A 12,865-nucleotide genomic window follows, 5' to 3' on the forward strand; every position below is an offset into this window, starting at 1 on the left:
AAAGAAATGCTGACTGCATCCTAGCTAGCACTTAACAAGCATTTTACCTTCCTCCGAAAACAGTTCACTCTGCAACTCTTTCCAGGAATGCCATGACTCCATAAAAAGACCCCAAACACAGCATCCCCACGCTGAGGCAGGCACAGTCTCCGAAAACCAACCCAACCACCCTCCCATCCCAAAGAAAACATGACACACATATATAGAGCAAAAATAAAACACTTCACTGAAAAAGCTGCAGCTTAACAATATAAAATATATACAAATGTAAAAAAAAATTAAAATATTTGCAAATCTGAACATTTTTCACTCTCCTTTTCACTCTCTTCATTCATTACTGGGCTGATTGCCACCCCCAGCGAGTTCTGCCCCCAAAAGTTTTCTGCAAGGAGGGGGAAAAAGAAAGAAGGGGAAGAGAAAGAGGAGTGGGGCTTGGACCACAGTCAAAAAACCAGACTTTTGCCCCCCCCCCCCCCACACACACACACACAAGGTCGGTGCAACATATTATCTAAATATCACCGCTGCGTATCCTGGGCATCTGGTCTGGCAGGCAGCGTCCTACCACTCAACTGTTTTTTGTCATGGTTCTGAAATGGAATGTGATAAAGTTCAGAAGGTTTGCAATATGGAAGGAAATCATGTAACCACTCATTCTGAAGTTTCAAACTACTTGCAAAAAACTTACCATTGATGTGATGCTGCAGCTGTCATCGGGACCTATGTCCACTGCAGTGGCTACACATGACAGGAGTTGCAGGAAGAAAGGAAGGTAACATGGGCGGGGGTGGGAGAAGATATACTATAGGTGGCAGGGAGGGGCAGAAGAATTAAGGGGGTTGAAAATTAAGGGATTATTGGCCTCCCCCATTTAAAAATAATAATTAATTTTTCTGAGCAGACCTGTCCCAACCTGAACCTATGGCCACTCCACTCTGTGCTGTGAGGGTGGAGGGAGGGGTGAGGAAGGTAAAAAAAGAACACACAATGACACCTACTGATTAAAAGCCAGAACACAGAGCCCCCTCATGGCGAAGGGGATTAATTAGAAGTCTTTTGAGTCTCTGGCTGTTTGCACAAATAAATCCACAGTTGGAGCAGCGTAACTGGAGACTGCTGCAAATTAACACATCTCTGAGTAGTGTTAATTTAAGGCACTAAATGGACTTCAGAGCAGTGGGAAATCCTGGGTCATACAAACACAAATACAGTTGCATTGGTGTAAATGGGAAATATCATTTCATCTACACACACCCTTAATGCTAAACCACGTGTGATGATTTCAAATACAGTCTCTGCTAAAAGCAAAGAAACATATGCAGGGCAGGAACCACTAGAGGGAACTGATGTAGCAGAAACAAGGTGGAAGAGAAGAGCAACTTTTAGTAGTGGTACATAGAGCAAGTTCATTTTGTAAAGGAGTTCAGCATAGAAGAGGTGCGACTCGGACTCCATTTCAGATAGAACAAGCATTTCAATATCTGATTTATTAAAATTACTTACCACTATGCAACATTAAAGAGATGATCTAGCTTAATATGACTGCATTTCAGTGCTTGGAGCTACCATGGGGAAAACCCCAGCCAGAGGTTCAGCAGCTGAGCTCCCTGCCCACTGATTGAGGCAACATGACCAGCCAGTGCTGCAGCAACAGCTGCTTTTGCACCCCACCATGAAGGTGCACCTGAACTGCTACTCAGATTGCCACCCCAGCCCCCCAGTTACACTACTGACCCCAGCTTCTGTCATCAGGTTTACTCTGCCTGGATAGAAATGACCAGGCTTTTCCCATAGGCTGAATTTCCTGCAAAAAATAAGCCGAGATGTGGTGGGCCCATATCAAAACAATGTATCCAAATACCTACAAATTGTGCGTCTGCACAAGCATGCATGTACATGCATGAGTGCATATGCACATATCAAAATCAAGACTCTGATCTCCATCTGAATCTCACTTGTGACTCTTATCTTTACGACAGACCAAACTGAAACCTGATATCCACACAATGTCATCCACACAAAGGGAGAGTCCCTGTTCATCCACACAAAGGGAGAGTCCCTGTTCCCCCAAGCAGTCCCGGGAGTTACAAGAAACAACACACACAAGCTAGTGGAGGGTAGTTTCAGGCTAGACATTAGGAGGTGCTATTTCACTGTCAGGGCGGCTAAGACCAGGAACCAACTTCCAAAAGAAGTGGTGCTGGCTCCTACCCTGGGGGTCTTTAAAAGGAGGCTGGACGAACATCTGGCTGGGGTCATTTGACCCCAGTACTCTTTCCTGCCACGGCAGGGGGTCGGACTAGATGATCTCCTCAGGTCCCTTCTGACCCTACCAACTATGGAACTATGAAACAACCCTAAATTCTGGAGTGTCTGAATTCTTGATCCTAACTTCATAGTTTGTGTTTTCATCTTTCCTCAATATACAGTATACATCATTGTGCATCTCAGAACAACTAGAAAAGAAATATTAAATGATTCATGAATAATGCTAATTCTAATATCAGTAGTTTAGTGCTAGAGCTACTGACTTCCATGTGGGAAACTAGAGATTTCAATCCTCATCCTATCCTCCTGCTCTAAAGACCAGCAAAAGGTAAGAACATGCCTGTGGCTGACTCTTCAGCCAGTGGACATAAGCCAAAGGAAGCCAGTTACACTGTTCAGGGGGCGTGGAGCAGCCAGTTTTAAAAGAGGAGATAGACTAGCTAAGTACAGCTATAAAAAGAGAGACCTTGAAGGAGAAGTCCTGAAGAAGGGGCATGTCAACTGTGGCAGGAGATGAACAGCTACATTTTCAGTGGCTAAAAGCTCACATTGAGTTTGCCTGAGTAAATCCTTCTATGTAGAGAAAATTGCTCACTGGTGCTGAGCCTGATCCGAAGGTAGGCAGGCCAAGCAGCTGCAACCCCCACTAAGTGCATGGACAAATACTGTGCGCAGATGGAACTTTATGTGCAGGTAGATAGCTAGAAGGGCATTTTCCAGGTCCTATAGAAAGGGGTATCTCGTAAAAAAAAGTGCAACTTTTAAAAAACAGTAACAATTTGAAAAAACAATGATGAAAGAAAAAAGATTTAATAAAAAAAATTAAGCAAGAGGCAGCAAAGGAACAGGGAAGCAAGTTAATAACTGCCCTGATTAAACATTGACTCTAAATTCTTGCTGCTTAACTCAGTAATTTGTTGATATTAAAATCTCATTTTGGTAACGGTGTGGAGAGAATATTAATAGATCCTCCATTAATAATGCATTTTTTATAGAGCAAGAAGGGTAATAATGTTAACTATAAATATACAGAGTAACGAGCTTTCACACTAAGGATGAATAAATCATGGAGGCTGCTTCAGAAGATTCTTATTTGCCTTGTTTTATGGTAAGAATCTTGAGCTGAGACAGCAGTATCTGACTGTAGAACAGGCTCGATGAGGACGTGAAGTAGTCTGTGTTCCACTATGGAACCTTGTGCCTCACAAGCTCTTACACAGAAAGCAGGCACAGGAGGAGTATAGGACAGTAAGGGGCCATGGTTAGAGCAGGTGGTGAGAGCCAGGGCTCCAGAGGGTTCTATTCACAGCTAAATGTTGGGCAAGTCATTGAAATACTGCATATCTCAATTTTCCCCATCTGCAAAAAGCAAGCCTTGCCACCCTGTAACATCCCTGACCCTCCAGGCATTGCTCAGAGCCAACCTTTTCTCCCAATTCCTAACCCTCACAAACACTTGAGCAAACAAACCAGCTCAGACCTCTTATTGGCTACTAGTGTCCTGCCTCATTTTCATGCCCTCCCAAAAACTGGCTCTCTCTCTCTCCTGGATTCCCATGCATAAATATCTCAGCGGTGACTAAAGAACAGCACTGCAAATATATGCACAGCTAGCAGCAGAATGTCCCCCATAACATTTAGGGTTCATAGAAGTGGGAATAATGGGAGGTTAAAGGACTAGTTTGTATGAATGTATTTGCCCTGGAAAAACCTCTAGTAAACTTCTACAACCACCAGTAGTTAAGGGGTCCAAGATGGACAAATGTGAATTTCAAAGTTACCATCTCAGTATATCATAACCTTGAGTATTAACAAGCAAAATATGGTACAATATAAATTAAAAATCATCCATTTTTCATCCGGATAAAATTTGCTTGTGAACCTGCCCTTGCAACAATCAGGAAAATACTCTACTTCTGTCTTCAATGCATGCTCTCAACACATTACTAACCCCCACCAAGATAACTGTCCTATAGAGGTGGTGTGCAACAGGATACATTGCATCTTCTAGCATGTACCTTAGCATCAGTAGTCAATGCAGGAATAAAATGTGATACCACTGTTTCAGCTGAACAAGGGAAAAAACAGGAAATTGCTACATATCTGTAGCCATCATGTACACTTCACTTATGTGAGCTCCCCTGCATAAAAGACTCCTGAAAGGTCTATGGGTCTGTAACAGGGGGCCTCCTTGGGACCAGTCTACCAATGGCCCACCCACCTGTTTCTGGGCCAACCACCCGCCTTCTCTTCTGCCACACCTTGATGATATTTAATTAGGATGTTTAATTAGGTGGGAGGCTGCCCATTTCTTGCCCCGATGCTGGGGGGCGCTCTGTTCCTCCCCTACACTTCAGCGCAAGCCTCGCAGATGGCATCCACACTTGTTAATGTCACCGGCCCCACACTGGGCCCCAGAATCCTCCCGTCCAGACCCCAACTGGATCCCTCCACTCAGGCGGCCTACTCTGCCTTCATTTGGAGCTGCCTAGTTCCCTGAACCATTTCCCCTCGGGTGTGGTCCCCCCAGGACCTTTGGTCACACAGGCCCTGGCCTCACCTCCAAGGCCAGTTGGAAACCCCAGGCCCTCAGCTCTGGGCATCCCTCACGGTGGGCCCCTGGCCCTTTTGACCCTTCTGGTCCTGGCCGCAGCATAGACCAGTCAAGGGTACTCTAAGTCAGGCCTCTGAGCCTCTAGTCCCTCTTTCTCTTTCCTGGGTCTGCCTTCTGGCCCCTACTAGGGGGTAACCCACCCAGTTGTGGGGGCTGGGGTTATTAAGGCACCTCAACCCACCTTTTGGGGTGGTCACTGGCCTGGCATTTCCTGGGTGCTCCTGCACCACTGAGAGCCCCACCAGGCCACCCACTCCTGGCAAGGTGCAGTTCCAGGTCATGCCCAGGACCAGAAGCCTCCAAACAATCCCTTACAGCTCCTCCCTTACCTCCAGGATGTTGCATACAGCCTTGCAGCCAAGTAATGTTACTGCCTGGCCTGCCAGCAGCAAACTGCTGCTTATATAGGTGGCCAGAGATCTAAAATGGCTGCCACGATGAAGCCGGCCGCTTGGCTGAGCCCTTAAAGTGGCAGGCACCAGCAGTGCCCTCCCACAGGGTCATGTGTGCTTTCCCCAGTGGTTGATTATCTTCAAAGAGAGAAATAGACTGCATTGGATTTCTGGGATAGAGCAGTCCAGACAAAAGCCTTCAGCCACCCTGTTCTCCATCAGATATTCAAATTATCACTGACTTGTCTCACTGCCAATATGGCCTGTGCAATGCCAGATTTCATTAGTCATTGAAGACAGTACTATTTTTCCCCACAAGATATATGTAGCCACCAACACTCTCTTCCTCCAAGTAAATTGATCAAGACCCAAGACACAGGATGCTGGGAAAAAGTTCATGTCATTCCTTTAAGGTAATCTCCTGACATGGCCCAGGGTTAATGAAGATTGATGTGCCTTGTCCCATGGCAGGGCTCAATAGCCAGTGACTCCAATGTGATGTCTTCTCTATAGGACTTTTTCCAGGTCTGTACCAAAACCAGCAAGCATCTTGCTGGTATCTGAGATTATGTAATAAAAAGGTGCTGTTCCCGAAGTCATAGGCACCAACGTTTATTTTTGCTGGGGGGAGGGGTGGGGCCTTAAGATGATGGCCATGTAGAGAGTTTTACACATTTCAGACAATGGCCCTCTTCCCGAGGGGGACCAGGGCCCTCAGGCCACCATGTACTAGGTACCTCTGCCCAAGGTAACAATGCCCTTGACCATCCCAATGTGTTGGAAGACTAGCAAGTATGGCAGAAGACCAGCTTGGCTTAGCAGGGAACTCTTCAATAAGCTTCAGAAGCCCCTTGTGTCCCCATGAGCCCCAGGACCCCCCAAGAGGACCTCAAGGGCCCCCGATGATCCCCAGCCTACATGGAGGTAAGCAGGGAATCATGGTGGGAGGGACTTAGCCCAGCTGTGGGGAGGCAGCTGAGAGGAACAAGGAGGGTCACATGCCCCCCACACCCTGTCCAGCTCCTACTTGGCCCAGCCCCCCAGGGAGCCATGTGCCTGGAGTCAGGGAAGTGAGGGGCACTCACCTGTCCCCTCCTTTGGTGGGGGGAGGGAACCCCTAGCCCCCTGAGAGCAGCACGGCGCTGGCAGGCCCTTCACTTATGCACAGTTTAAAAAGGGCCCACAATGGCAGAAGCCAGACTCAGTCCCTGGCTCCCGTGAGAGAGATGTAGGCAGAAGCCCGTTGTGCCCCCATGAGTCCTGGGACCCCCACAACCCCCGAAGAGGACCCCAAGAACCACCGATGAGCCCTGGCCTACCCAGAGGTAAGCAGGGGCCCATGGTGGGAGGGACTTACCCCAGCTGCAGGGAAGCAGATGAGAGGAGCTGAGGAGGGTCACCTCCCCACAGCTTCTACTTCGCCCAGCCTCCCAGAGAGCCATACAAACAGGACACGCAAACAGACATGCTTCTAGGACTGGCATGCAAGTTAGCATGGGAGTTTGTGCAGGAGGGTGAGCAGGAGGGCCCAAGGCCCTGCCAGTGAGCCCCAAGGGAAGGTAGTCACAGCAGGAGCCAGACTACCACCAGTACAATGCGGATGGCCACATGCCACACCCCAAGGATCCCCTCAGAGTCTGAGACCTTCCCCTCTGGTACTTCTGAGGTCTCTACCCAGATGGAACCAATGGCTCTGTCTGTGTGGAGACCAGAACCTCTGGCTCTCAGCTGTGGGGGCTGCCTGGCACGATTCCAGGCACTTGGGACTGGAGGCATGGCCACCTCCCCTTGCAAGGTCTGCTCCGCTTTGGAGTCTCAGAGGTGCCAGATAGAGGAGTTCCAGACTGCAGTCTAAAGACCGTGTGTCATCAGGGACAGTGAGCAGGAGATCGACTCCTACTGCCAGGCCCCTCACCCCATGAAGGCTGAGGGTCGGCCAAGGTGACCTTCCAGGACAAGGGAGGACTTGAGGATCTCCCACACTGTCTAGCCAGGGGGTTGGACCACAGTGGTCCATGGCCCCAGGGCCCGCTGCACCAGGGTCCCCTCCCGTCTGGAGCTCTGCAACAGGTATGAACCTCTCACAACCTCAGTAAAGCCTGCAGAGCTGCCAACTCCTGCAGGCAAGGGAGGTTCAACATCAGCTACCATCCCTACTTTCCCTAAGGCGAAATGCAGAGTGGTCATTGTGGGAGACTCCCTCCTGAGGGGGACTGAGGAAACAATCTGCCACCCTGACCCCTTAGCCCAGGAGGTCTGCTGCCTCCTGGGGATGTAGTGGAGAGGACCCCAAAGCTTATCCGGCTCTCCGACCACTACCCTATGCTCCTTATCCACGTGGGCATGAATGACATGGCTCAGAGCAATCCCAGCCAGGTCATGAGTAGCTACAGGGCTCTGGAAGCAGAGATTAGGGGGCTGGGGGCACAGGTGGCTTTATCCTCAATCCTCCCAGTTATGGGTCATGGGCTGAGGAGGGAAAGACAGATCAAGGTAATTAACTAAAGATTGCGGCACTTGTCATCGCAAAGGCTTCAGCTTCCACGATCACAGTTCACTCTTCGGTGAGAGAAGCAGTGGTCTGCTGGGAAGAGATGGCCTCCAACTCACTTCACTGGGGAGGAAGCTCCTCTCAGTCAGAATGGCTGACATGCTTGACTGGTCTTTAAATTAAGCCCACTGGGGTATGGGTGGACAACCACCAAAGCAAGCCCACTAGGCAACTGTTATAAAACCAACAGGTTAGGGCACTCAAGGGAATCCACTCCTACCCCAGCCCTGGAATGGTGTCCTCCTGGGAATGCAAGGAAGTCTAGGGCTTCCAATGGGACGCTTATGTGTCTGTATACCAATGCCAGGAGCTTGGGGAACAAACAGGAGGAACTGGTCCTCCTACTAAACAAGAATGACTATGATCTCATAGGGATAATGGAGACCTGGTGGGATTCCACCTATGACTGGGCCACAGGTATAGATGGCTGTACCATATACAGGAGAGATCATGCAAATAAAAGGGGTGTAGCTCTGTAAGTCAAGGAAAGCTACACATCCCTGCAAGTGACATTGGCACCCAGGGAGGATGACTGGAGACCCTCTGGGTTAAAATACATGGGGAACATGGCACAGGGGACACAATGGTAGCAGTCTACTACAGACCCCCTAACAAGAGCTCAACCAGGAATTCACCAGGGAGCTGGCTGGGGCTACACACTCTCGGTGCTTGGTTGTCATGGGAGACTTCAACTACCTGGACATCTCATGGCAAGAGCACTCGGTCAAATCCAAACGGTTGCAAAGCTTCCTCACATGCATGGATGAGCTCTACCTGACCCAAGAAGTCTATGGACTGACAAGAGGTAAAGTGCTGCTGGACCTGGTACTGGCTAAAGGGGATGATCTAGTCAGCAACCTAAAAATCAAAGTAAAGTTGGGAGACAGTGACCACAAGCTGATCGCTTTTTTTATGCATCGCAAAACTGGCAAGTCAGTCAGCAATGCAGAAGTCCTCAACTTTAGGAAAGCTGACTTTGATAAGCTCAAGAGACTTGATGTTGAGGCCCTAAGGGACCATGGCTCAACAGGAAGAGGAGTCCAAGAGGAGTGGTTGCTCCTTAAGGGAGCAATCCTGAAAGCACAAGGGATATCCATCCCATTTTGGAGGAAAGATAGCAAAAGGGTACAGCAACCCCCTTGGCTCAGCAGGGAACTCGTGGACCTCCTATGCCAAAAAAAGAGAGGCTTATAAAGGATTGAAGATAGGAATCACCACAAAGGAGGAGAATTCTGCACTGGTTCCATACCTGCAGGGGGCGAACCAGGAAAGTCAAGGCTGCAACTGAACTCCACCTGGCAACATGTATCAAGGACAATAAAAAGCCCTTTTTCAGATATGTGGAGAGTCAGAAAAAAAGCAAGGGTAACACTGGACCCCTGCTAAAACAAATTGGACAACTGATGACCAACACCCAGGAAAAAGCCAACCTGCTTAATGGGTACTTTGCATCAGTTTTTTATCAACCCCAAGGGACTGTCCTGCCTAGCATGATGCAGGATAGCCAGGGTGAGGGTGAATTTATACCCAGCATTGGTGTAGACCTTGTAAAGGAACACCTTGAGAGGCTGGACATCTTCAAATCACCTGGTTCTGACAGCTTGCACCCCAGAGTACTTAAGGAGCTTTAGGAGTAATAGCCCAGCCACTAGCAAAGATATTTGAAAACTCCTGACACTCAGGTGAAGTACGTGAAGATTGGAAGAAGGCCAATGTGGTATCCACCTTCAAGAAAGGGAGGAAAGTACAGGGAACTACTGGCCAATCAGCTTGACCTCAATCCCTGGAAAGATTCTGGAAAAAAATTATGAAAGAGACCATTCTTGACAAACTGACTGATGGCAACATCCCTGAGGGACAGCCAGCATAGATTTGTTGCACGTAGGTCTTGCCTGACTAATCTCATCTGCTTCTATGACCAGATGACATATCACCTGGACAAGGGAGAAGAAATTGACATCATATATCTGGACTTTTAAAAAGTCTTTTGTTAGGGTGACAATATTTGGATCTTGGGGAGCACTGGATTTGTAGCTGAAACAAGGCTTTAATCTGTGGCTTCAGCAAAGCTGCTGTCCACAAGGCAGAATGATATATTAAATGTAACATTGCAAAATGCTTAGGCAAGCATTTTCCTAATAGTATAGTAGTGTTGTAAGATATATATCTTATTATGTATCATTAGGAGATAGAGCAGATTTTGCTTATGAATGCTTATGCTAAGCCAGCCATTTGCTTATGCTAAATAACCATCTTAACTGTGTCAACCATTTTCAAGTAAGTCTGTGTGAGTCTGTGTGCTGTGAATGAGGTGAAGTCTAGGAATGTGGAAGATGGTACAAAATGGGACTGAAAAACAGACTGTAATGTGAAAGACAACACATAAGTGGTAACAGAATCCAAAATAAACATATGTGAAAAGGTGAATGGTGATTGGTGAAGAGGCCTCCAGAAGCTTCCAGGCTTTGGTCGAACAAAGTCCAAGTGACCGAGAGAAGCAGGAGTCAAGGTCTTAGACATGCGCTTATGGCAAAAAGACATGTAAATGAATGAAATGCATAGGCAATTCCATGCTAATGATGTAAACAATAATCATAGATGAAGCTTGAAATAGGAAGGAATATGGGCAGAACAAAGGAGGGGTGAGGGTGGAGTAAATGGTAATGAGCACGAACCAAGATGTATAAAATGTAAAAAGAACTAATGTTCACTGCGGCTCCCTGGTTTCACAGGCTGTGTGTCTGTGAGGGAGCTAGTTCAAAGCTGTCTCCATTTTGAATAAAGCTGTTGAGAGCAATGTGTGCTAGTGTTTGTTCCCTGCTTGCTCTGGCTATTGAGTAACAGGATCCATGAGCAATTGGATCATTGTCTCCCTAGTTGTTGGGTGCCGCATAGAGTTGGGGTCTAACACCTTTGATCTGGTGTCCCATGATCTCCTCTTGGAAAAACTGGCCGACTGTGGCCTCAGCTACCTCACAGTCCAATGGCTGGGGAATTGGCTCTGAGGCAGGACCCAAAGAGTGGTAGTCAATGGAAGTGAATCATCATGGTGGCTCCATGACCAGTGGTGTCCCCCAAGGCTCAGTCCTTGGACCTGTACTCCTTAACGTCTTTATTAATGATGTGGACACTGGTGTCAGAAGTGGACTGGCCAAGTTCGCTGATGACAATAAACTTTGGGGTAGAGTATCCATACCTGAGAATAGGCTGGTGATCCAGGCTGTCTTGAATAGGCTCAAAAAGTGGGCAGATACAAACCTGATGACATTCAATACTGACAAATGCAAGGTACTCCACCTTGGGGAAAAAAACCTGCAGCACGTTTATAGGCATGGCACTGCTACACTCACTAGCACCATGGCCAAAAGAGACTTGGGGGACATGATAGACCACAAGATGAACATGAGCCACCAATACGATTTCACAGCTGGTAAAGCAAACCAAACTCTGGCTTGCATCCATAGATGCTTCTCAAGTAAATCTCAGGATGTCATCCTCCTTCTATACTTGGCCTTGGTGAGGCTGCAGCTGGAGTACTACATCCAATTCTGGGCTCCACAATTCAAGAAGGATGTGGAGAAGCTTGAGAGTCCAGAGGAGAGCCACACACATGGTCAGAGAATAGGCCTTATGAAGAGAGGCTGAGACTCTTCAGCCTGGAAAAAACACAGGCTCAGGGGTGACCTGGTGGCAACTTATAAGTACATCAGGGATGCATCAGGATCTGGGGAACACCTGTTAATCCGAGCGCCCCAAGGGATGACAAGGTCCAATGGTCACAAACTCCTCCAAGACTGTTTTAGGCTAGACATAAGGAAAAACTTCTTTACTGTCCGAGTCCCCAAGACCTGGAATAGACTCCCTCCAGAGGTGGTACAAGCACCTATTCTGGACTCCTGTAAGAAGCGTTTGGACACTTATCTTGCTGGGATCCTTTGACCCTAGCTGACTTCCTGCCCTTAGGGCAGGGGGCTAGACTCGATGATCTTCCAAGGTCCCTTCCAGCCCTAATGTATATGAAATCTATGAAATAAAAAAGGAAGCTTATAAGAAGTGGAAAACTTGGACAAATAACTAGAGAAGTATATAATAGCATTGCTCAGGCATGCAGGGATTAAGTCAGGAAGGCCAAAGTGCAATTGGAGTTGCAACTAGCAAGAGATGTGAAGGGTAACAAGAAGGGTTTTTACAAGTGTCTGTAGCAAGAGGAGGATCAGGGAAAGTGTGGGTCCTTTACTGAATGGGGGAGGCAACCATGTGACAGAGGATGCAGAAAAGGCTGATGACTATTTCATCTCAGTCTTCACAGGCAAGATCAGCTCCCAGACTACTGCACCAGGCAGCACAGTTTGGGGAGGAGGGAAGCAGCCAACAGTGGTAAAAGAACAGGTAACAGACTATTTAGAAAAACTGGACAAATACAAGTCCATAGGGCCAGACGGATGCACCTGAGAGTGATGGGAATTGGCTGATGCGACTGCAGAGCCACTGGGCATCATCTTTGAAAACTCATGGTGGTTAGGAGAGCTCCCAGATGATTGGAAAAGGACAAATTATAGTGCCCATATTTAAGAAAGGGAAAAAGGAGTATTCAAGGAAGTACAGACCAGTCAGCCTCACCTCAGTCCCTGGAAAAATCATGGAGCAGATCCTCAAGGAATCCATCTCAAAGCGCTTGGAAGAGAAGCAGCTGATTACGAAAAGTCAGCAAGGATTCACCAAGGGCAAGTCATGCCTGACCAACCTGATTGGCTTCTATGATGATATGACTGTCTCTGTGGATGTGGGGAAACCAGTGGATGGGCTACCTTGATTTTAGCAAGGCTTTTGACATGGTCTCCCACAACATTCTCACAGGCAAGCTAAGGAAGTATGGGCTGGATGAATGGTTTGTAAGGTGGATAGAAAACTGGCTGGAGCATCAGGCTCAGAGGGTAATAATCAATGGCTCGATGTCTAGTTGGCAGCCAGTATCAAGTGGAGTACCCAAGGAGTCAATTTTGTTCAACATCTTCGTCAGTGAGCTGGAAGAGGGCACAG

General features: G+C 47.7%; 1 long non-coding RNA gene across 1 annotated transcript; it reads right to left on the reverse strand.

The window, feature by feature from the left end:
* Positions 1-243: 243 nt before the first annotated feature.
* LOC132243451 (uncharacterized) lies at positions 244-5,253 on the reverse strand. The gene is made up of 3 exons (XR_009455028.1): positions 5,212-5,253; positions 523-590; positions 244-382 (listed from the first exon to the last, which is right to left on the reverse strand). It is a non-coding gene; the product is annotated as an uncharacterized LOC132243451 (long non-coding RNA).
* Between the last annotated feature and the right edge of the window lie 7,612 nt (positions 5,254-12,865).

Source organism: Alligator mississippiensis, chromosome 10, assembly GCF_030867095.1.
Source record: "Alligator mississippiensis isolate rAllMis1 chromosome 10, rAllMis1, whole genome shotgun sequence".
Lineage (NCBI taxonomy): Eukaryota > Metazoa > Chordata > Crocodylia > Alligatoridae > Alligator > Alligator mississippiensis.